At 38.1% G+C, this 23,833-nt stretch overlaps 1 non-coding gene across 1 annotated transcript; it reads left to right on the top strand.

Moving 5' to 3' along the window:
- Nucleotides 1-5,721: 5,721 nt before the first annotated feature.
- Nucleotides 5,722-5,828, top strand: LOC127744468 (small nucleolar RNA R71). Its single transcript, XR_008005455.1, has one exon. It is a non-coding gene; the product is annotated as a small nucleolar RNA R71 (small nucleolar RNA).
- The last annotated feature ends 18,005 nt before the right edge of the window (nucleotides 5,829-23,833 follow it).

Genomic DNA, 23,833 nt, shown 5'->3' with positions numbered 1-23,833 from the left:
AGTCATGAGATTATGCATCATCAATTTGTCATTGAATTCTTGCAAAATCCTCATGAAATCATGTGAAATTCACAATAGTTGCTTGAATCAAGGTGTGATTGTATTTTCATCCAAAACTTGCCTTATTCTCTAAGAAAGTGCATGAAACTACCTAAAACAGTAAAGAAAAGGTCAGTAAAACTGGCCTAGATGCCCTGGCATCACAACACCAAACTTAAAGGTTGCTTGTCCCTAAGCAAGTACTGAAACATAGGAAGAATGGATGAAAGAACAAGAAGACAATATAGAAGTAGAATTCCTGGTTTATGGGGTTTCATGCATATCAACTTAGGTTCATTCCTTTACTAGATTTCAGGCCTTTATCAAGTCCTTGGTCACTCTCTTGATTGCATCCTTTGAGACTTCTTAATTGTTGATCCTTCCCCCATTTTTTTTTCAAGATTTGTTGCATTCTTCTTTTGGCTAAGTGCTATGTAAGAGGGCGACTCTTTATGATAAGCTTTCAGTCAACACTCCCGAACCAGTTGGTTCAAGGTGCTAGGTGTTAAGACACCGTTACTAAGTGTTCTGTCGCAAAGGTCACTCTTGATAGTGGACTTTCAGCTGATAATCCCGGATTAGTTAATCTAGGTTACCAAGTGATGAGGCACCCCTAAGAGCTTATTTGTCCAAGCATATCCCTTGCACATGAACACCACAGACACATGCCTCAATCTTAAAACCCTTGGTGCCTAGCATTGTTTCTTATTGTGTTTCTTTCCTTTTCACTTTTATTGCTCTTTCTCTTTTCTTATTGGGATCTTATTATTTAGTTAGTCTCATAGGAGGTGTTTCAAACATAGGATTCAGGACAGATAGTTGCCTTCTTTCCTTGTTGGTGAACCAACTTAGCTAACTAATCACCCTACCACAAACATTCAGAACTTACTTCACAAAATAACTCCACTCTTGTTCTTATCATAACATTTTCTTTTTGATTAACTTAAAGGACAGGCATACAAGTAAGAAAGGTGAAGATGAAAACTAGGGACCTAGACTAGTGAGCATGGACCTAAGCAACACATTTTAAAGCATAATTGAAAATTCCTAAACTACTATGGAAGCATGTTTTGTTTCATACATGATTTTCCTTATTTAAAGCTCTGAAAAAGATAGAACTAAGAAGGAACTCCACCACCTTTCACTTATTGGAATGCTCATGTTCCCTTGTCTTGGGATCCTCCTTGATTGCTTGAGTCCCCATTCCCTTTGCGCTTCCCTATCAGCTTTTTCCAGAAACTAGCATCTTCCATCTTCTTCTTTAATGCTTCCTTTTACTGTTTCACCTTCCCCTCTTCTTGTTCTGTTAAGTCCTTGTGGACTGCCTCATAACTTGGGATGTCAGGATGAAAGTTATGCATATGCCCAGTCATATAAGTTAACTTGGCCTGAGTGTTTATGCTAAATTCTTCTCGATGCAGTTGCCTTCCTTCATTGAGCACACTGAATTTGTTGAAGGCTTTCATCTGAGCTATCTGGCGTTGGTTGAGTTCTTGCAGATGTTTGTCCTAGCTTTCTTGCCTTTTGGACACTTGATTGATGGCTTAGGTGAGCTGGGAGTAATGCTCCTGTTGCAACTCCATTTGCTATTTCTGCCACTCTCTTTGTTGATCCATCCAACTAGAGAGTAGTGTTTCTTGATGATCCATCCTTTGAGCTTGGACATGTAGTTGCTGTTCTTGTCCCTTCATATAGCCACTTGCCATATACTCAATGGCTTCCTTGATGTGAAACAAATTTATGTTGGTTGGATCATATTGTCCTTCTTGCCGGTGCCCTGTTTGTCGGGGTTCTTCTTGGTGAGGTTCTTCTTGGTGGGGTTCTTCTTGTGTAGTTCTTTTCCCTATCCAAGGTCTTCTTTGTTGTTGAGCAGGTGTCACATAGTTTATACGTTGGAACGTGACTAGCCTCCCAGGATTTACCCATTATAGATTGTTGTCTTTGAACACCACCTTGGCTTTCATGCATAGTCTCAGGATGGTGCTGGGGTACCAAAGTCTAGCACCCGGATCATTCTTCTCGGCTGAATCCTGGATTCCTTCAGCTATAATTTCATGCGCATTTATGCTTCCACCTTTCACTAGGCAATGTAACATGGAGGCTCGAGCAATATTGACCTCAGAATTGTTTGCGGCTGGAAGGATAGACCTCCTTACTAGCTCAAACCATCCCTTGACTTCTGGGATAAGGTCTCCTCTCCTAATGAACCTCGGTCTTTTGTCCGAGTATCTTTCCCAATCAGACCCAATAACACACATATCACTCACAATTTCTTCAAGTTCATCTTCCTCGGGAGCATTACTTATTCTTATTTGATAGCTAAACTCATCAAAATGTGGTGATTTCAGCTGAAGAGTCCTTGTTATAGCATTGGGGCTGAAGTCCACCTCTGTTCCTCTTACATAACTTTTGAAGGTGGGAGCCCTAGTACTGTCTTCTCTGACCGCATTTGTATAGAACTCTTTGATAAGGTTTGCAATTATCTTTGTCTCTGGGTTGGTGAGCTTTTGCCAACCCCTCTATGCAATCTTCTCTCTGATCTTAGGGCACTCATCCTCGTTGAACTGGAATGTCAATTCTGGCAAGATTTTCTTGTTTTTGATCCGTTCATATTGAAGCTCATGGAAGGCAGTCTTGATTCTCCCAGCATCGAAAGGAGGCTGCTCCATGGGCTCCTTCCCTCTTCTCCTTTTAGAGCTGGATGAAGCCATGAGTGATGGTTGGTATGGTTGTGGCTCATAAGACGTGGCCAGGAGGGTGTGTATGGAACTTTTTGTGGAGGATGAAATGTGTGTGTTCAAAAGAAGGAAAGGGAGATAAATTAAAACAAGAAGTGTACAGAGAGGGTGCAAAATGAGGATCATTTATATAGAAGAGTGATGGGTGTTTGAAAGGTGTGGATTGCTAGTATTGTTTTGTGATGGACGGTTGGGGCTTGACCTTGGATGAGCACAGGGATCACCTCTTTTATGAGGTTCTTGGTTCGGTCTCCAAGGCTATCCACTTTCCAATGTTGCATGGCAACACTTTCCAAGATACTCCCCTTGGAAACAAATGTATAAGTTCCTTGGCATAGTGGCCGAATCTCCCTTCCTTAATTGTCCTATCAAGTACCATCAATACCCTTTTTTGATTTCATAAACAAGACAAAAGGAATGCAAACGGTTAATTGAAATTGTTGGTGGGAAAGATTAATGTGTGAACTAGCTACTAAAAAAAATCTTTTTCTTTTGTTTTTGAAATATCTAAACAACTAAATGCTTTTCATGGATACAAATCAATCAACCATTCAAGTTCCCATGCATGCAACATAGGTAACACCAAACTTGTTTGTGATCATATGGTGCAACAAGATTTGAAAGGGTTCTCATACTATTGAGTGTGTTCAAGCCCTCTTGGTGTGCCTTGAACACCAAACTTATCATGTACTACCTGATGCATGTAGGGATGCTCATATTGTTTGTCGAAGTTGATTTAGAATCCATGAACTTTGCTTTATTACTACTATTAGAGATTAAAGAGAGAGGGTGTAGAACATGGGTTGCCTCCCATGAAGCGCTTCTTTAGCATCATTAGCTTGATGTTTGGTCCTTGTCAAGGTGGTTGGTAGTGCTTAAAATCTTCCTCCCTTGCAGTGAACATGTTTCCATTGGCTTTGTTGAGAAGTTCCACATCTTCCAGAGATAAGATTTTATTGAGGTGTATACTGGGGGCAGCTGAGATGGAATGGTGGGGAGATGAGGTGGTATAGGTGGGAAGTAGGCAGAGACCACTTCATCTCCTGGAGAGAAACCTTCTGTAGGGATTTTCTTGTTTTTCCATCTTCTTGGGACTTTTTTTCTTGTGTCCTTTGGTGTCACTTTGCTACTTGTGGTTTTCCCTTTGAGGGAAGTTTTGTTGCTTGTCTCATATGACTCTGGTGGGTCTGGTTTCTTTTGGATTGCACTTGGTTGATGTTCTTTTTGATCACATTGGTTGTTAACCACATGAGTTCTTAGGGGTAGTGCTTGAGCTCCCTTGTTTGACTCTTCCTTCAGCTCTTTGTTATCATGATCTGCTTCTTGTGAGGATTTAAAAACATTGAAGGTGAGCTATTCATCATGTATTCTCAATACTAGCTCTCCTTGCTCCACATCTATAAGTGCTCTGGCTGTGGCTAAGAATGGCCTTCCCATAATGATGGGGTGACTAGGATTCTCATCCATTTCCAGGATGACAAAGTCTGCGGGGAGAAAGTAGTTTCCAACCTTCACTAACACATTCTCAACCACTCCTATTGCCTGTTTTTGAGTTTTGTCAGCCAATTTGATGATTACATCTGTGGGTGTTAGCTCATTGATTTGAAGCCTTTTCATGAGGGATAGATGCATTAGGTTGGTACTTGCTCCCAGGTCACAGAGTCCCTTATCAATCATTATTTCTCCTATAGCACAGGGAATGTGGAAACTCCCTGGATCCTTCTTCTTTGTGGGTGGCTTTGTTTGAATAAGAGCATTGCAATCCCTGTTCATCTTTATTGTTTGTTCATCCTTCAATGAACTCTTTCTGGCTAGTAGCTCCTTTATATACTTGATGTAGGAGGGCATTTGCTGGAGGGCCTTAATGAATGGTATATTTACATCAAGGGATGCAAACATGTCGAGGAACCTTGAATACATTCTCCCTGCTACACCACCCTTAAGCCTTTGGGGAAAGGGTGCATATGGGTTCAGTATCTCCCTTTTCTTCAGCTCTTCCTTGAGTGTGAGTTGGGGTGCATGGTTTCTTTCTTCATGGTTTCCTTTTGGACTGTCTTGGAGGTGTTCTACTTCCTCCATACTCCTCTCATCACTTGTGGTGATCATCTTACATTCTTCCCACCTTACTTTCTTTGTTTCTCCTCTTGGATTCTTCGCCGTCTCGCTGGGAAATCCATCAGTGGGTTTGGGAATTTGTTGAGATAGATACCCTACTTGGGACTCCAGTCTCTTGATGTTTTCTCCTTGGTTTTTGATATTGGCTCACACTTCTTCCTTAAACACCTTATTGTCTTGGACTTCTCTACATATATCTTCAAGTAGAGTCTCAATCTTTGAAAGTCTATCCTCGGTTAGTGATGGTGGATTGAGATTAGGTGGTTGAGAAGGGTGGTTAGGTGGGTGTTGATAGGATCTCTGTGAGGTATGTTGGTGAGTTGCATTGTTGTTGGAATTGAGGTTGTGGCGTCTCTGGTCTTGGCCTTGGTCTTGTTGATTCCCCCATCCAAAGTTAGGGTGATTTCTCTATCCAGAGTTGTAAGTTTTAGAGTATGGATCATGGATTTGTCTAGGTGAGTTTCCAACATAGTTGGCTTGTTCCCTGTCACCTTCTTCTCCTATGTTCACTCCTTCTTGTGCTGGTGATGAGGTGATGACTGCTGCAACTTGGTTTTCCTCCACCTTCTTGGTAAGATCTGCTAGCTACTTGGTGATCATCTTATTTTGAGCTAGCAATGCATCCATGTAGTTCAGCTCCATTACTCTTTGAGTGTTGCTTCTTTCAGAGGCATAGAAGTAGTCATTCTCAGCTACCATCTCAATGACATCTATGGCTTCTTCAATAGTTTTCTTCTTGTTTAGAGAGCCTCCTGAGGAATGGTCTACAGCCTTCTTTGATTCATAAGAGAGACCTTCATAGAAAATGTGAAGTTGAACACATTCATTGAACATATCTGGTGGGCATCTTCTTGTTAAGTACTTGAACCTCTCTCATGCCTCATAGAGAGTCTCACCATTTTGTTGCCTGAAATTTTGCACCTCAGCTCTCAGCCTGTTAATTCTTTGAGGAGGGTAGAATCTTGCCAAAAATTTGTTCACCACTTCTTCCCAATTTGTTAAGCTCTCCTTTGGGAAGGATTCAAGCCAATTGGATGCCTTGTCCCTGAGTGAAAAGGGGAACAAAAGCAGCCTATAGACATCGGGGTGGACTCCATTAGACTTCACAGTGTCATAAATTCTCAGGAAGGTGGTTAGATGTTGGTTGGGGTCTTCTTGGGCACTTCCTCCAAACGAGCAATTGTTCTGAACAAGGGTGATGAGCTGGGGTTTTAATTCAAAGTTGTTGGCATGTATGGTGAGCTTTTGGATGCTACTTCCACAGTTTCTTGGATTTGGATTGATGCAAGAGCCTAGAACTCTCCTCTCTTGCCCAGCATGATTTGCAGCTCTCTTGCCCAGCATGATTTGCAGGGCCTTCTCTGGCATGGTTGTGAGCTTCTCCCTCATGATTGTTTTCCAAAATCTCCTCCATGTTTATTTTAAAATACTCTTCCTTTTCCTCAGCACCAACAACTTCTTTCCCTCTTACTTCCCTCCTTAGTCTTCGGAGGGTCCTTTCAGGTTCTGAATCGAAAGAAGTTAAATCTCTCCCTCTTCTACCTGTCATACAACTACCAAAGCACACAGCAAGAGATGAAATGAAGTGATTATTCTTGTTAGAGTGATTGTTAGTGTGATTGGTACAAATTATCAAATAGTTAGTGGGTTAGTGAGTAGAATTATAAACAATAACAAAGAAAGAAAGAAAACAGATAGGGTATAGGGGATGAGGAAGAAACTGAACAAATTGAAGATAAACGACTGAATAAAGTAAACAAACAAAGGGAAAAAATGCTCAATCTAGTGAACTTCCAACTTAATCATTGTTGATACAAAATCAATCCCCGGCAATAGCGCCAGAAACTTGATGCACGAAAACTTGTCTCGCAACAAATTTTCCTTCAACAAGTATACCGAATTATCGTCAAGTAAAAACTCACAATAGAGTGAGGTCGAATCCCACAGGGATTGATTGGTCAAGTAACTTTAGTTGGAAGAGTATGCTAGTTGAGCTAAACAAAATGTAGTTTGAGAATTGCAGAAAATTAAATGGCGGGAAAGTAAATAGCAGAAAATAAAGTGCAGAATCTTAGATGGGGATTTGGGGGAATGAGCATGGAAATAAATGACAGAAAGTAAAGAAAATGGGTAAGATAAGAAATGGGGAATTCATTGGGCTCAGGAGATGTTGTATTCTCTGGATCAAATTCATTTTCATCTATTCCTCAATCAAAGAATCTATTGATCTCATTGGCAATCTTAGGTGATTGTGTTCCAATTCCTTGGCAACTCAATCTCTCTAAGCTTGAACAATTGCCCAATTCCTTGATTTAATTGCTCATGGGAAGAGATGAAGTGTGGTCACTGATTATACCACATGTATTTCCAAATCAAAGTGTTGGGAGGATTACATGTCACTATATCCGCCCAGACCCCAATTTGGTCCAACATGAGAAAGCATTTCTAGCATGATCTCCTCATCCCTTTTCCAAGGCTCAGAGGAGATCCAATTATGGAGAGTTTCTTTTCCAAGACAACTAACCAATTGAATTAAGATCGAAATCTTTCTAGTAAATCAAAAGAGAAGAAAGAAGAAGAAGAATGAAAACTATAATTGATCCATCAAATTACAATAGAGCTCCCTAACCCAATGAAAGGGGTTTAGTTGTTCATAGCTCTAGAAATGGAAAATGGCAGAAAATAATACATGCTTAGCTAAAAGTGCAGAAAAGTAAATATACAGAGGGTAGTTATCCAAAGTGCCAAGCTCTCTATAGTTCAAAACTACTCCTATATATACTACTCTTCTTGATCTTCTAGTGAGTTCTCCAAGTCCTGGATGTGGGCCTTAGATCTTGAGTTGAAGTAGTTACAATCTTTAGTAGGCTCAGCTTGCAGAAAAGTGTGAGTTAGGCATGGGCGTTAGTGATGTTAACGTTAAGTGAGATTGTGGGTTCGAGAACGTTAGTGGAAATCACCTTTTTCACTAATGTTCCAACCCCGTATAGCCCACGTTAACTCCAACGTTAGTGGCACTAATGTGACCACTAACATTGCCTTATGAACCTTCGCAAGCATTATTGGCACTCACCTTTCCCAATAACGTTGCCTTATGCCCCTTGTCCCTACGTTAGAGTTAACCTTAGTGTAACTAACGTGCCTCTTAACGTGGGTATGCCTCATCTTCGAGAGCGTTAGTGATACTTACCTTTGTCACTAACCCTCCAAGTGCCCCTACTCTCCATGTTAAAGCTCACGTTAACTAAGTTAACGTGGCCACTAACGTGGTAGTGAATGCCATCTCCAACATTAGTGACAAAGGTGAGTGTCACTAACGTTGGCTCATCAATCTTAGCTCCATGTTAACTTTCACGTTAGTGGTCTTAACGTGGGCAATGCTAGTTTGATCTAACGTTAGTGACAAAGATGAATGTCACTAACGTTGGCATTGTTCCTCTCTTCCATGTTAGAGTTCACGTTAACTAAGTTAACATGACTCTTAACGTGGCTCATTGAAAATTTTGGAGCGTTAGTGATGTTTACATTTACCACTAACGTTGGAGCTTTCTTTGTCTCCACGTTAACTACCACGTTAACCTAGTTAACGTGGCAATTAACGTGGGCTTATGATGGTTTCGCAGGCGTTATTGGTGCTCACTTTTCTCATTAACGTTGCAAGCTTTTTCCCATTCCACGTTAGTGGTCACGTTAACTAGGTTAACGTGGCTACTAACATGGTTCTTCCTTGCTTCCTTTGTCCTGAAATCAAGCAAATAAAGTGCATCAAAGTTCTAGTCAAAGTCATGAGATTATGCATCATCAATTTGTCATTGAATTCTTGCAAAATCCTCATGAAATCATGTGAAATTCACAATAGTTTCTTGAATCAAGGTGTGAGTGTATTTTTATCCAAAACTTGCCCTATTCTCTAAGAAAATGCATGTAACTACCCTAAAATAGTAAAGAAAAGGTCAGTGAAACTGGCCTAGATGCCCTGGCATCACATAGCTTTCATCAATTTACCAATTTTTCCATGTTTTATGTTTATGCCCACTATGTGTTCGATAAAATGCCAATTTTGATTATGGGGTAATTTCCACCCATTGGCTTCGGAAAAATGAGTTTATGGATTACTTGAGCCATAATGTCCAACATTTAGTGATAATTCTTGGGTTGTTAGTTGTTATTATTTCCACTAATGCTAGCTTTTTACCAATTAATTTGGTAAGTTAGCTAGGACTTGTGCACTAATAACAATTATGCTCACTTAACTTATCCTTCGATGTTAAGGGTTGACTGTGAGATTAATCCATCATAATTATCATAGTTGTGGTTATGGCAAGGAAGGGATTCCATAACTCACCCCAAGTCAAGGATTCATTTATGTTTTGAACCACTTTTCCATCACTTTAAAGCTTACTTGTTCATATTACATACATAGTTCTTTTATTCCTTTGTTAGTTTATTTATTTCAATTTTGTCTTGTTCTTTAATTCCTTTATTTTAGTACTTTGAATCATTGAAACCCCCTTTGCTCTCTCATAACCAAAATTCTATGCACTTGCAGTCACTAGTTCCTAGGGAGAACGACCCAAGAGTCTAAATACTCTCTGTTTATAATTGATTTGAATTGTGATAATATCTTGGATTGAATTTTGATGGAGAGGATCCATTGACGGTTTGGACTATACTCACAACGGAATTACTTTATCTAGTTTTCCGAATTGGCATAAATTTTCATCTATCAAATTGGCGTCGTTGCCGAGGAGCTAGCGTCATGAGTTCTATATTTTGGTTGTTGTAAATATGTGAATAGTGTGAATAGATACTCTTTTTGGGTTGTTTACTTGTTTTTGCTATTAATTAGGATTTTGCTTCTTTAGTTATTTGATGTCTTTTGTCTTTTTTTTTTATTTCCTCTATGAGTCATCACCCTCTTGGTTTGGAGTTTGGTTGTGATCATTTTGTAGGGTTTGATAACTTTAATTGTGGATTGCATCATGAGTTTGGAACATCAATGTTGGGAGGAGCAACCTCCTCCATATTACAATGAACCATACCCTTGCCAATATGCATACCCAAACCTAAGATATGGTGGATTCCACTATGACTATACACCTCCACCACCATATACCTATGACCCCTACCCTCAACACAACCCTCAATCACCATATTTTCAAACACCACATCAGTACCACCATCCACCTCCTTATACACCACCTCAAGATGCCTATCAACATGAACTACCTCCCACATATACAACCTTCTTCCCTACCAATGAACCTTCTCTTTGACGCCAATGTGAAACTTTCCTACCCTTGACCCAAGACCATCAAGACCTTCAAGTTCTTTTCTAAGAGTAAGAAGGATCCCGAAGAACTCAAGGGCAAATCATGGCCTACCATAGACGAAGCGGTAAACTACTTAATCCTCCTACACTCATCCGATCAAGGCATTCCTCTTGAGGAATGTGAGGGATCAACTAAAGCCTATACTGAAGAGGAGAGCGTGGAGCCACAAGGGGAAGAAGAAAGGTTAGATCTTGAAGTGCAACAAGAGGAAGATAGTGAAGTATGTGAACTGGAGGAGAGAAGGGGAGAATTGAGGGAGGTTGATCAATATGAGGATTCCATCATCAATGATTTTTTGTCCTCCTTGATCAATCCCCTTGATGATCCTAATGAGCCTCTTCCCATTGAGCTTGAGAAAGACATGGAGGTAGACTTCGCACAACCTCCTTGTTGTGATGTGAGTGATAGGGAAGAGGAGGAAGAGGTTGGTAAGGAAGGAGTGGACAACTAAGAGCATATTGAGTGGGTGGCAATTTCACCTATGAGCTTCATTGGCCCCCCACCAATATGCTATCTTGGAGTTGGATTACCAACTCAAGGTCCTTCTTGGGTTGGTACATGGTGGAAGAAGGAGTAGTGGTTGTCGAGCAATTCCAGGGTTCTTCATGAAAATTAATTCAAGAATTGGAGTTCGAGTGGGGTGTAAACCACAATCGGGTGATTTTTGGAATATGTTGTGTTGCTACAAGGGTCAACTGAGACTTTGTTGATCCGGCATAGAGCATAGTGATCAACAAGAAGGTGACCGGACGCCTAGGATATGGGATCCCAGAGGAGCCTTAAGAACCAAGCATGGATGAAGATTCAAGGAGGAGTGGAAATACAAGCCACCCTAGCAAGAGTCTCCTCAACAAGTCCAACTTAAGGACTATAAACTAAAGTGCTAGGTGGGAGACACCCCACCATGGTAACATCTTTCTTACCCTTTCTCTTTGTTTATAGTCTTGGTATTGCATTTTTTGTTTATCTTGGTTAGCTTAGGATTAGTTTAATTTTGAGTTTGGTAGGTTAAGTTTTTGTGTGGATCATGATTTCGGAAATGTTTGCCTGTTTGGGGTTGAAAAATGTGTTGAGCTAAGCTGGGATGCCCTAGATTTTAAAGAAAATTTTTTGAAAAATAGGGCATCTGTGCGTGTGCACCATGCTGTGTGTGCGCACAAATCCGTATTTCTCATCACCTGTGCGGCCGCACAAGCCTGTGCGTTTTCACACCCTTTGAAAACCCCTCTAGTGGGAGCGACGACATGCCTTGTGCGTCTGCTCAACCCACCCCATTTCGCCCTTGTGCGTGCGCACAGACCTGTGCGCGCTTGCACACATGATCCTTCCCTAAAAAAAGTGTTTTGTGCGTGCGCACAGCCCTGTGCGCATGCACACGCCTTGTTTCCCTCTCTGTCAAGAGCACTCGCACAGCTTGTGCGAGCGCACACTTCCCCTTTCTCATGAAGTGTGCGTACACACAGGTGCTGTTTTAGGCAATTTTTGTTTTCAATTCTCCTTAAGCCCTAACACACTCCTGCCACTTCCATTACCCCCTTTTCTTGATCTTTCCATGTTTGTCTACTTGTTTTACTTAGTTTTCATTGCATCTTATTTTCGTTCTAGTAATTATATTAGTTTTACTCTAGTTATTATTAAATAATTTGCAAGTGTTTGTTTGCTAGTGATAGGGTTGCCTCTTGATTAAATACAATGAACTTATACTTTGCTTTAATATGCAAGTACCTAGTGGCTTTGAATACTCATGTTTTGATTATACCACTAGGACAAATTATATAAGTGAATTGGATTAAGTGATTTGAGTTGAAATTACCTGTTCATCATGATTTTCATATCAAATTCATCACATGTCCAGTACTTGTTCCTTGTTAATGCTTTGCATTTGTTTGAGTGACCTAACTTGATTCTTACCAAGCTTATCACTTTTTATAACAAGTACCCTTCCATGTGACTTTTTCATTATGCTTCGTGATGAATAGGGAGTTTCCGTTCATTATTGAATTGGTTGTTGTTCATTGTTCTACTTTATATCAATATTGCTCTTTAACTTGCACAATTACAATAGCCAATATCTTAATCACTCAATTCACTTTCATAGTTACCTAGGGTTGCTTGTGCCTTAAGTTTTGCTCATTCTCCACTTGCAACCTAGGTTATCTAATTGAAAAATATATGCTTACTTTTTTGTGTGGATGCCACGTTAGCCGGCCGTTGTGTGCATTCTATACCACTATGCCAAATTCCTCAATTAGATGCTTATTTACTCTCCCCTTTACCTTTTGCGCTACTTGCCCTATGATTCCTAATTATAGTTTATTCATTTTTTTGAGGATGAGACATACTGCCAAAGAGTCGGGAGAGGAGGAGGACACCAAGAATGGAGATTCCAAGCCCACATTGGACTTGGAGATTTCGCCACAACCTGAGCCCCCCGCATCCACCAGTTGAAAGTGGAGGACCTTAGAGCCATTCTCCTTGTATTATGTTCGTGCACGGAGGACCGCGCAACGCTTAAGTGTGGGGGAGGATCACCACTTTTGGGGGAGTAAACATTCTTTTCCAAATACTTTGCACTTTAATTTTTGTTTTCTTTTCCAATGTTTCATGTAGATATTTAGAGTGTTTTTTATTGTTGCATTGCATTTTCTTCATAGTTTATATCTATTGCTTTTTGTATCATTTGCATGGTATATATTTATAGATAGAAGTTGTGATTGGATGATGTAAACAGCTTATGCCTAGTTCATTTTGATCCTAATTGTTCATATTACTTTTTGCTTATTAAAAATTAGGAAAGAACTAGGAAATTTATAAAAATTTTGCATCCATCACAACATACATACATACATATATAGGAAATAATTTTGGTGAAAAATAATACAAATTTTCCAAGAATTTTGTTTAAGGGAATTCTAGTGAATTAATTTAGAAAATTGTTTTTAAACTTGCTTGAATGAATTTTTATGGAACATAGAAGAGAGAAAGAACAAAATACCTTGTGAGTTTTTGAGCTTTAATGAGTGGTTACAATCTTTAACCACTAATTTTGTTCATTGTGTGCCTTTCTGCTTCTATGATTGTAATCTCGATTTTGCTTGATTCTTTATTTCCAATGTTTGATGTTTTGAATGCATTTAGCATGCTTGAGGCCATTTTTGAATTAAACTCACTCACCCATATGGACCTACCCTTCCATCTACATTTGTTAACCATTTTGAGCCTCTTAATCCCCTTTGTTCTAATTGTTAGCACATCACAACCCTAAGCGGAAAACCATGAATTACCTTGAATTGCATCTTTGATTATCTTAGGTTGAGGAGTGTGTTTCATTTAAGTGTGGGAGAACTTTTGGGAAACATTGGTAGTGAATGAAAAAGTTTGTATTGGGTATGAATTGAAAAAGAAAAATTTTGAAAAATGGGTGCACATTCATGTATCAATTTGCTTTAACCATATGCATTTGTCATAGAAAAAAATATATATAGAAAAATAATAAGAAGGGACAAAAGTTGCCCTAAGAAAAAAAATTGATGAATAAGAAATGGATATGTGGATTTGGATGAAAAAGATGCATGAATGTGTATAAAAAGGGAATGGAAAGTTTGGTTGCATAGTTTGTGATTTGGTTGATATAAGTTGAGTTGGACACTAGAGCTAATCAAAGATTTAATTCCTTAGTCCAGTTAGCCATATTTACCCTACCTTAACCCTAACCCCATTACAATCCTAATATGACCTCATGATACTTGCACTCATGCATCACATATTTATTGATTGTTAGATGAAAAGCAAATCCTTGAAAGCATGATTAGGAGGAGACTCGAGTGAGTTGATCCTAAAACACCGAGCGTTAAGAGTGTATACACACCAAGTGAGGGTTCGATCACTCGACTCTATGTTTCCATACTTCTTATCATGTATTCTTGCAAGTTGCTTCATTTTGATGAGTTAAATAAATTCTTTAGATCTTGAGTGCATTGGATTATTCCTTTGCTTAACCCTATATGTCTATATACTTGCTTGGAAATTTGATTGTTTGTTTTCACCAACCCAATAGGATACTATAGTCTATATAGTTATATATAATATATACATACTTGCATGCATATAGGTAGTTGCATTCAATAAGTTGTTTCCCTTTTGACATTCTCATTGTTGGTTTAGCATGAGGACATGCTATTGTTTAAGTGTGGGGGAATCGATGAGTCCATATTTTCTGATATATTTTAGCTTGATTTGAGTAGATTTCATCATATAAACCTACACTTAAAGCACCATAATAGCATACTTTTGTGTTTGATCCCTAAATTAAGCCTAAATGTGAAAATATGCATTTTTGTGCTTAAATTGAGAAATTTAATCCTACTTTTATTCCATTCGATGCCGTGATATGTTTGTTGAGTGATTTCAGGTCCTAGAAGCATGAATGGATGGCCAAAAGTGCAAGCAAGCATGTACAAAGGGACAAAACACGAAGAAAACAAAGGAGAAGAGCTCAGCCATGCGTGCGTGCGCACGAGGATGCGTGCGTACGCACAAAGCAGAAATTAGTACGTGTGTGTTTGCACGACCCTCTGTGCGTACGCACAGGAGGAAATTCAGTGAAGTGTGCGGACGCACACATCTGTGCATCCGCAAAGGTACCAGCGCATGCCTCCATTAAAAAGTCACGTGGCTTCACGTTTTGGGGCTCTTTTGGCCCATTTTTGAAGGCTTGGATGCTGAAATCAAAGGCTATATGAAGGGGAATTCAACATTAGCTTGGAGGGCCATCTTAGTTTAGGAAAAAACACATAGTAGAAGTAGGAGTAGTATTAGGAAATTCTCTCTTAGGGTTTTAGTTAGGGTTTATAGGATTTTATACTTCAAGTTTGGTTTTGGATTCTAGCAATTTTATTGTAAGTATTTCTTTAATTTCTCTTTCAATTACACTACTTGTTCTACACTTTCATATATTTTACTCTCTTTTGTCAACATTAACATTGTCTTGCAATTTTGATTCCTAGTTGTTTAATTTGATGTTTGATGGCTTTTATATGTTTGTTGAGTTGGTTTTATTACTTTTGATCATTTATGGTTCATAGCTTTCATTAATTTACCAATTTTGCCATGTTTTATGATTATGCCCATTAGGTGTTTGATGAAATGCTTTACTTGTCCATATTACATACATAGTTCTTTAGTTCTTTTATTAGTTTATTAATTGTAATTTTATCTTGTTCTTTAATTCCTTTATTTTGTTTGTTCTCAATTATTGAAAACTCCTTTGACTCTCACAACCAAAATTGTGCACTTATTGGCACTAGTTCCTAGGGAGAACGACCCGGGAGTCTAAATACTCTCAGTTAATTTTTGTAAAATAGGGCACCTGTGCATGCACACCTGCTCGTGCGTACGTACACATACCATCTTTTCGCCACTTTGTGCGAGTGCACAACATTGTGCATCCACACGCAAGCTTGCAGTCCCTCTAGTGGGAGCATTAGCACAGGTTGTGCGCCTGCACCCCTTCTTGCTTCTGTGCGTGCGCACAGACCTGTGTGCGCACGCACACATGATCCTTCATCTAAAAAAAAACAATTTTGTTCTGTGAGTGCGCACACTTCTATATCCCCGTTCTGTTTGGAGCACTTGCACACCTCGTGCGAGCGCACACAACCCCTGTTTTGCCAAGTGTGGTACGCACACATACCTGTGCGTACGCACAACTACTGTTTTGGGAAGATTTTGTTTGCGCTTTTCTTTAAGCCCTAACGTACTTTTGCCTCCTCCATCCCTCTTTTTTCTTGCTTTTTCAATGTTTTTCCTCTTTTCTTACTTAATCTTCATTGTATTTCATTTTTCATTTTAGTAATTAAATAAATTGCAAGTGTTTGATTGTTGTTTGATTAGGTTGCTTGTTGTTTGAAGTTTTCACCAATGCACTTATACTTTGCCTTAATTTACTAGTACCTAGTGGGTTGGAAGACTTATGTTTTGATTGTACCACTAGGACAAATTATATAAGGGCATTGAATTTAGTGAATTGAGTTGAAATTACTTGTTCATCATGATTTTCATATTAACTTCATCACATGACCAGTACTTATTCCTTGTTAATGCTTTGCATTTGTTTGAGTGTCTCAACTTGATTCTTATCAAGCTTGTCACGTTTTGTAACAAGTATCTTTCCCATGTGACTTTTTCGTGATGTTTCATGATGAAAAAGTGATTTTCTTTTCATTGATAGATTGGTTGTTGTTTATTGTGTAATTTTATATCAATCTCGTGTTTCACTTGCACAAGTTCAACATCCAATATTCCAATTACTCAATTCACTTTTGTGGTTACCTGGGTTTGCTCGTGTCTAAAGTTTTCCTTATTCTTCAATTGCTACCTAGGCCATATAATTGAGAAGCACATGCTTACTTTTTCCTTGTGTGGATGCCCTTTTAACTGGCCGTTGTGTGTGTTCCAACCACACGAATAATTGGAAAACACACACGGCTTATCTCATTTTCATCATACCACACCATTATGAAAACTTCCTCAATTAGATGCTTATTTACTCCCTCCTTTACCTTTTTGTGCTACTTGCCCTATGCTTTTTACTTATAATTTATTCATTCTTTTTGAGGATGAGACATAAAGGCAAGGAGCCAGGAGAGGAGGAGGATGCCGAAAAGGGAGATGTCAAGAATGTATTGAGCTTGGCAAGTTTCCTACAACCCGAGCCCATGCATCCGCCAGCTGAAGGTGGAATGCTTAGAGACAATTCCCCCGGATTGTGTTCGTGCACGGAAGACTGTGCAAAGCTTAAGTATGGGGGAGGATTCGCCATTTTGGGAGTAAACTTTCTTTTTCCAAACACTTAGCACTTTCATTTTCTGTTTTCTTTTATTATATTTCTTGTAGATATTTGTTAGTATTTTTGACTATTGCATCCTTACTCTAGTTAATATATATATTGCATTTGCATGGTATATATTAATAGATAAAAAATATGATTGGATGATGTGAATAGCATAGTGCTTAGTTCAATTTTGTCCTAATTGTTCATGTTAGTTTTTGCGATGTTGAAAATTAGGAATAGAACTAGGAAAGATTTTAAAATTGCATCCATCACAACATATATACATACATATATAGGAAATAACTTTGGTGAAAAATAACAAAAATTTTCAAGAATTTTGTTTCAAGGACATTTTATTGAATTGATTTGGAAAATTATTTTTTGTACTTGCTTGAATGATTTTTATGGAACATAGAAGAGAGATAGAACAAAATACCCTGTGAGTTTTTTGAGCTTTAATGAGTGGTTACACATTCTAACCACTATTTTGTTCTTGTGTGCTATGCTCCTTCTATGATTGTAATCTTGGTTTTGATTGATTCTTTATTTCTAATGTTTGATGTTTTGAATGCATTTAGCATGATTGAGGCTGTTTCATATTAAACTCACTCACCCATATGGACCTACCCTCGCATCTACCTTTGTTAACCCCTTTTGAGCCTCTTAATCCCTTTGTTCTAATTGTTAGCACATTACAATCTTAAACGGAAAAACCATGAATCACCTTGAATTGCATCTTTGATTAGCTTAGGTTGAAGGTGTGTGTTTCATTTAAGTGCGGGGGAAGTTATGGAAAACATTGGTAGTGAATGAAAAAGTTTATTTTGGGTATTTTATTGAAATTTTTGGAAAATGGGTGTACATTCATATATCAATTTGCTTTAACCATATGCATTTGTCATAGAAAAAAAAAAGAGAAAAAGAAAAAAAATATATGTAATAAGATGGGACAAAAGTCATCCCAAAGAAAAGAAAAAAAATGAATAAGAAATGCATATGTGGATTTGGATGAAAAAGATGCATGAATGTGTATAAAAAGTGTGATTATGGGAAGTTAGGTTGCATATTTTGTTATTTGGTTGATGTAGGTTGAGTTGGACACTTGAGCTAATCAAAGATCCAATTCCTTAGTCCACTTAGCCATATTTATCCTACCTTAACCCTAACTCCATTACAACCCTCTAAAGACCTCATGATACTTGCACTCATGCATCACATATTTGTTGATTGTTAGATGAAAAGCAAAACCTTGAAAGCATGATTAGGAGGAAACTTGAGTGATTAGACCCTAAAACACCGAGCGTTGAGAGTGTGTACACACCTAGTGAGGGTTCGATCACTCAACTCTATGTTTCCATTACAACCCTCTTATCATGAATTCTTGCAAATTGCTTTATTTTGATGAGTAAATCAATTCTTTATATTTTGAATGCATTGGATTATTTTCTTGCTTAGCCCTATATGTCTATATACTTGCTTGGGAATTTGATTGTTTGTTTTCACCAATTTCATATAGATAAATATAGATAGGTATAGCTATATATAGTGTATACATACTTGCATGCATATAGATAGTTGCATTGAATAAGTTGCTTGCCCATTTATACTTCTCCTTTTTATGTGTTTAGCATGAGGACATGTTATTGTTTAAGTGTGAGGGAATTGATGAGTCCAAATTTGATGATATATTTTGACTCAAATTGGATGGATTCTAGCACATGAACTCACACTTAAGCACTCAAATAGCATACTTTTGTATTATCTCCCTAATTTGGACATAAATGTGGAAACATGCTCTTTTGCACTTATTTTGACTACTTTTATTCCGTTTACCTTCCATTCGATACCTTGATATTATTTGTGAGTGATTTCAGATGAATAAGGTAGAAATGGCTTGGTGGGAATGGAAGAGAAGCATGCATTTGGGAGAAAGCATGAAGAAAACAAAGTAGGAGAGCTCAGCCATGCGTGCGTATGCATAAGAATATGTGCATACGCACAGAAGGAATCAGCATGTGTGCATACGCACAACTACCCGTGCGTACGCACAAGAACCCAAGCAGAGCGAATCCAGAGCATCGCAAAAGTGTGTGTGCGCACAACCATCTGTGCGTACGCACAAGTGGAAATTTGGCGAAGTGCGCGGACGCACACGCCTGTGCGTCCGCACAAGTACCAGCGCATGCCTCCATTAAAAATGCACGTGACTCATGATTTTGGGACTTTCTTTGCCCATTTTTGAAGGGTTGAAGGCTGAAATGAAGAGCTATATGAAGGAGCAACAACATATAACAAAGAGACCCATCTTAGAATAGTTTTTAGGAGTAGTTTTAGGGTAGTTAGCTTGGGTTTTCTCTCTAGTTCATTAGGGTTTTAATTAGGTTTTCAATGTAGAATTTTATAGTTCAAGTTTTGCTTTTGGATTTTGCTTTCCCATTGTAGGTATTCCTTAATTTCCTCTTTTATGACATTACTTGTTCTACACTTTTCATTTCTCTTACCAATTTATATAGTTTTGCAATTTTGGATTTCTAGTTGGTTAATTTGATATTTGATGCTTACTTTATGTTTGGTTGAGTTGCCTTTATTGATTTTGATCATTTATGGTTCATAGCTTTCATCAATTTACCAATTTTGCCATGTTTTAAGTTTATGCCCACTATGTGTTCAATAAAATGCAAATTTTGATTATGGGGTAATTTCCACCCCTTGACTTGGGAAAAATGAGTTTATGGATTACTAGAGCCATAATGTCCAACATTTAGTGATAATTCTTGGGTTGTTAGTTGTTATTGTTTCCACTAACGCTAGCTTTTTACCAATTAATTTGGTAAGTTAGCTAGGACTTGTGGACTAATAACAATTATGCTCACTTAACTTATCCTTCGATGTTAAGGGTTGACTTAGTGAGATTAATCCATCATAATTATCATAGTTGTGGTTATGGCAAGGAAGGGTTCCATAACTCACCCCAAGTCAAGGTTTCATTTATGTTTTGAACTACTTTTCCATCACTTTAAACCTTACTTGTTCATATTACATACATAGTTCTTTTATTCCTTTGTTAGTTTATTAATTTCAATTTTGTCTTGTTCTTTAACTCCTTTATTTTAGTGCTTTCAATCATTGAAACCCCCTTTGCTCTCTCACAACCAAAATTGTATGCACTTGTTGTCACTAGTTCCTAGGGAGAACGACTCGGGAGTCTAAATACTATCGGTTTATAATTGATTTGAATTGTGACAATATCTTGGATTGAATTTTGATGGAGAGCATCTATTGACGGTTTGGACTATACTCACAATGGAATTACATTATCTAGTTTTCCAAATTGGCATAAATTCTCATCTATCATTGATGTAGGGTTGTTACTTATTATTATAGTTGATGTATCAATATACTTTGTTTAGTTTTGAATTATATTGACTTGCTTGTTTATAGTAATTTTCTTTTAGTTTGATAATACGATGAACTTCTTTAAATTTATATTTATTTTTTAATGAAAAATCTAAAAAAATGCTATTTGATCTTACTGACAGATTTATAGACAGATTTCTATCTGTATTCAGAGTTTGGGATCATTTTTCAAGGTTTCAATTACAGACAAAAAATATGTCAGAAAATCTGTTGCTAATTACCGATGCAAAATCCATCAAAAAATTTGTCTGTAATTATCGACAGAAAATTTGTCAAAAAATCTGTCTGTAATTATCGAAAAATCTATCTCTAATTACTGACGGAAAATCTGTTAGAAAGTTCGACGTTCCAAGAAATAGAAGTGAGAATTTACCGAGGAAAAATCTATCGGTAACTGGTAAAAATCTGTCGGTAATTTTCCAACGGAAAAAATCTGTCGGTAAATAATTTTCAACGAGGCTTTTACAGAGGGACAAAATCTATCGGTAATTTCGTCGGTAACCAAAATTTCGTCTATAATAAAGACTAAATCTGTCTGTAAATCTGTCTGTTTTAAGCAATTTGAATGTGGCTTGGTTTAGGGATTTATTTTTTAATTAATAAAGGCATTTTAGTAATTTCAATATTTTAGTCTCAACTTTTTTCTCAAACCAGACAGAATACTGATACATTATTCAGTCATATATATTTTACACCAAACATAAAATTGGGACTTATTTTAATCTCTGTCTTTCATTCTCTATTTCTCAGTCTTAGTCTCTCTTCTAAATACTAACTTAAGTATTTAGATCATTCTTTATATAAATTTACAAAGTAACATTTTAAATAATACTATAAATCTTATATATATTTTTTAACAAGTAAATTCCAATCAACAGACATGAGATGGATCAACCCGAGCTCTAGCGCGACAATGTTGTATAAACTCTATTTTCCCGAATCAATAATTAACTCCTACAATCTATCCTAGTCATCTAGAAAGGATATCTCAACGACTTCACTAACAAAAAAGAAGGGTTATCCACCATTAAAGGTGGAGCTACTCTAAAGGGGGGTTCCTGACTCTACATCTACCACTAAAAATGCACTGACACCCTCAGGTATACTTCGAACTCAATCTATAAAAAACCTGCTTAAACCGTTGCTAACCTAAGCATCGGAGTCCCTTGTAGGTACCACACCCTCCCCCTACCTCCTCACGAGAAACTCGAACTGCGGCACCTCGATATCAGTAGACGTCGGATGCTGTCCCTAAAAGAGCCTAGACCTCACGTTTAGGCCCAAAGGAACCCAGTTTCAGGTAACCTTCGAAACATTGGGGCCGTTGCTGGGGACTGGTGCACGAAATTGCAATCACACTTTTGCAATTCGCACAACTAACCAGCAAGTGCACTGGGTCGTCCAAGTAATACCATACGTGAGTAAGGGTCAAATCCCACGGAGATTGTTGGCTTGAAGTAGGCTATCTTGTAATTCTTAGTCAGGATATCAATTATAATTATCAGTTTGAATTACGAAAAATTAAAGGGCACAAAATAAATAATTGTACGCGATTATGGAGAATATGTTGGAGTTTTGGAGATGCTGTGTCCTCTGAATTCCTGCAACATAATACTTTCTTACATGCAAAAGTGCAAAGTTCCTTCCATGGCAAGCTGTATGTAGGGTGTCACCATTGTCAATGGCTACTTCCCATCCTCTCAGTGAAAATGGTCCAAATGCTCTGTTACAGCACGGCTAATCATCTGTTGGTTCTCGATCATGTCGGAATAGAGTCCATTGATTCTTTTGCGTTTGTCATCACGCCCCAACAATCGCGAGTTTGAAGCTTGTCACAGTCATTCAATCCTTGAATCCTACTTGGAATAGCACAGACAAGGTTTAGACTTTCCGGATTCTCATGAATGCCGCCATCAATTCTAACTTATACCACGAAGATTCTGATTAAGAAATCTAAGAGATACTCATTCAATCTGATATAGAACGGAGGTGGTTGTCAGGCACACGTTCATAGATTGAGGAAGGTGACGAGTGTCACGGATCATCACCTTCTTCATAGTGAAGCACGAATGAACATCTTAGATAGGAACAAGCGTGTTTGAATAGAAAACAGAAATAATTGCATTAATTCATCGAGACGCTGCAGAGCTCCTCACCCCCAACAATGGGGTTTAGAGACTCATGCTGCCAAAAGGTACAAATTTCAGATCTAAAAATGTCATGAGATACAAAATAAGTCTCTAAAAGTTGTTTAAATACTAAACTAGTAACCTAGGTTTACAGAAAATGAGTAAACCAAGATGGATAGTGCAGAAATCCACTTCTGGGGCCCACTTGGTGTGTGTTGGGGCTAAGACTTAAGCTTCTCACGTGCTTGGACTGTTTCTGGAGTTGAACGCCAAGTTGTAACGTGTTTTTGGCGTTCAACTCTGGTTCGTGACGTGTTTCTGGCGCTGAACGCCAGATTGCAACATGGAACTGGCTTTGAACGCTAGTTTACGTCATCTATCTTCATACAAAGTATGGACTATTATATATTGCTGGAAAGCCCTGGATGTCTACTCTCCAACCCAATTAAAAGCGCGCCAATTGGATTCTGTAGCTCCAAAAAGTCCATTCCGAGTGTAGGGAGGTCAAAATCCAACAGCATCAGCAGTCCTTTTTCAGCTTAAATCAGATTTTTGCTCAGCTCCCTCAATTTCAGCCAGAAAATACCTGAAATCACAGAAAAACACACAAACTCATCGTAAAGCCCAGAAATATGATTTTTTCTTGAAAACTAATAAAATTCTATTAAAAAATAATTAAAACATGCTAAAATCTATATGAAATTACCCCCAAAAAACGTATAAAATATCCGCTCATCACAACACCAAACTTAAACTGTTGCTTGTCCTCAAGCAACTAGATAAATAAAATAGGATGAAAAGAAATTAAGAAGCAATAATATTTCAGAGTTTTAAGTGAAGTTCATATTCTTATTAGATGAGCGGGGCTGGTAGCTTTTTGGCTTCCGAATAGTTTTGGCATCTCACTTTATCCTTTGAAATTCAGAATGATTGGCATCCATAGGAACTCAGAATTCAGATAGTATTATTGATTCTCCTAGTGTAGTATGTTGATTCTTGAACACAGTTACTTTATGAGTCTTGGCCGTGGCCCTAAGCACTTTGTTTTCCAATATTGCCACTGGATACATAAATGCCACAGACACATAATTGGGTGAACCTTTTTAGATTGTGACTTAGCATTGCTAAAGTTCCCAATTAGAGGTGTCCAAAGTTCTTAAGTACACTCTTTTGCCTTGGATCACAACTTTAACCACTCAGTCTCAAGCTTTTCACTTGGACCTGCATGCC

Source organism: Arachis duranensis, unplaced genomic scaffold, assembly GCF_000817695.3.
Source record: "Arachis duranensis cultivar V14167 unplaced genomic scaffold, aradu.V14167.gnm2.J7QH unplaced_Scaffold_354585, whole genome shotgun sequence".
NCBI classification, from domain to species: Eukaryota; Viridiplantae; Streptophyta; class Magnoliopsida; order Fabales; family Fabaceae; genus Arachis; species Arachis duranensis.
The sequence above is the reverse complement of the archived record's forward strand: the minus strand, read 5'-3'. Positions and strand labels throughout refer to the sequence as shown.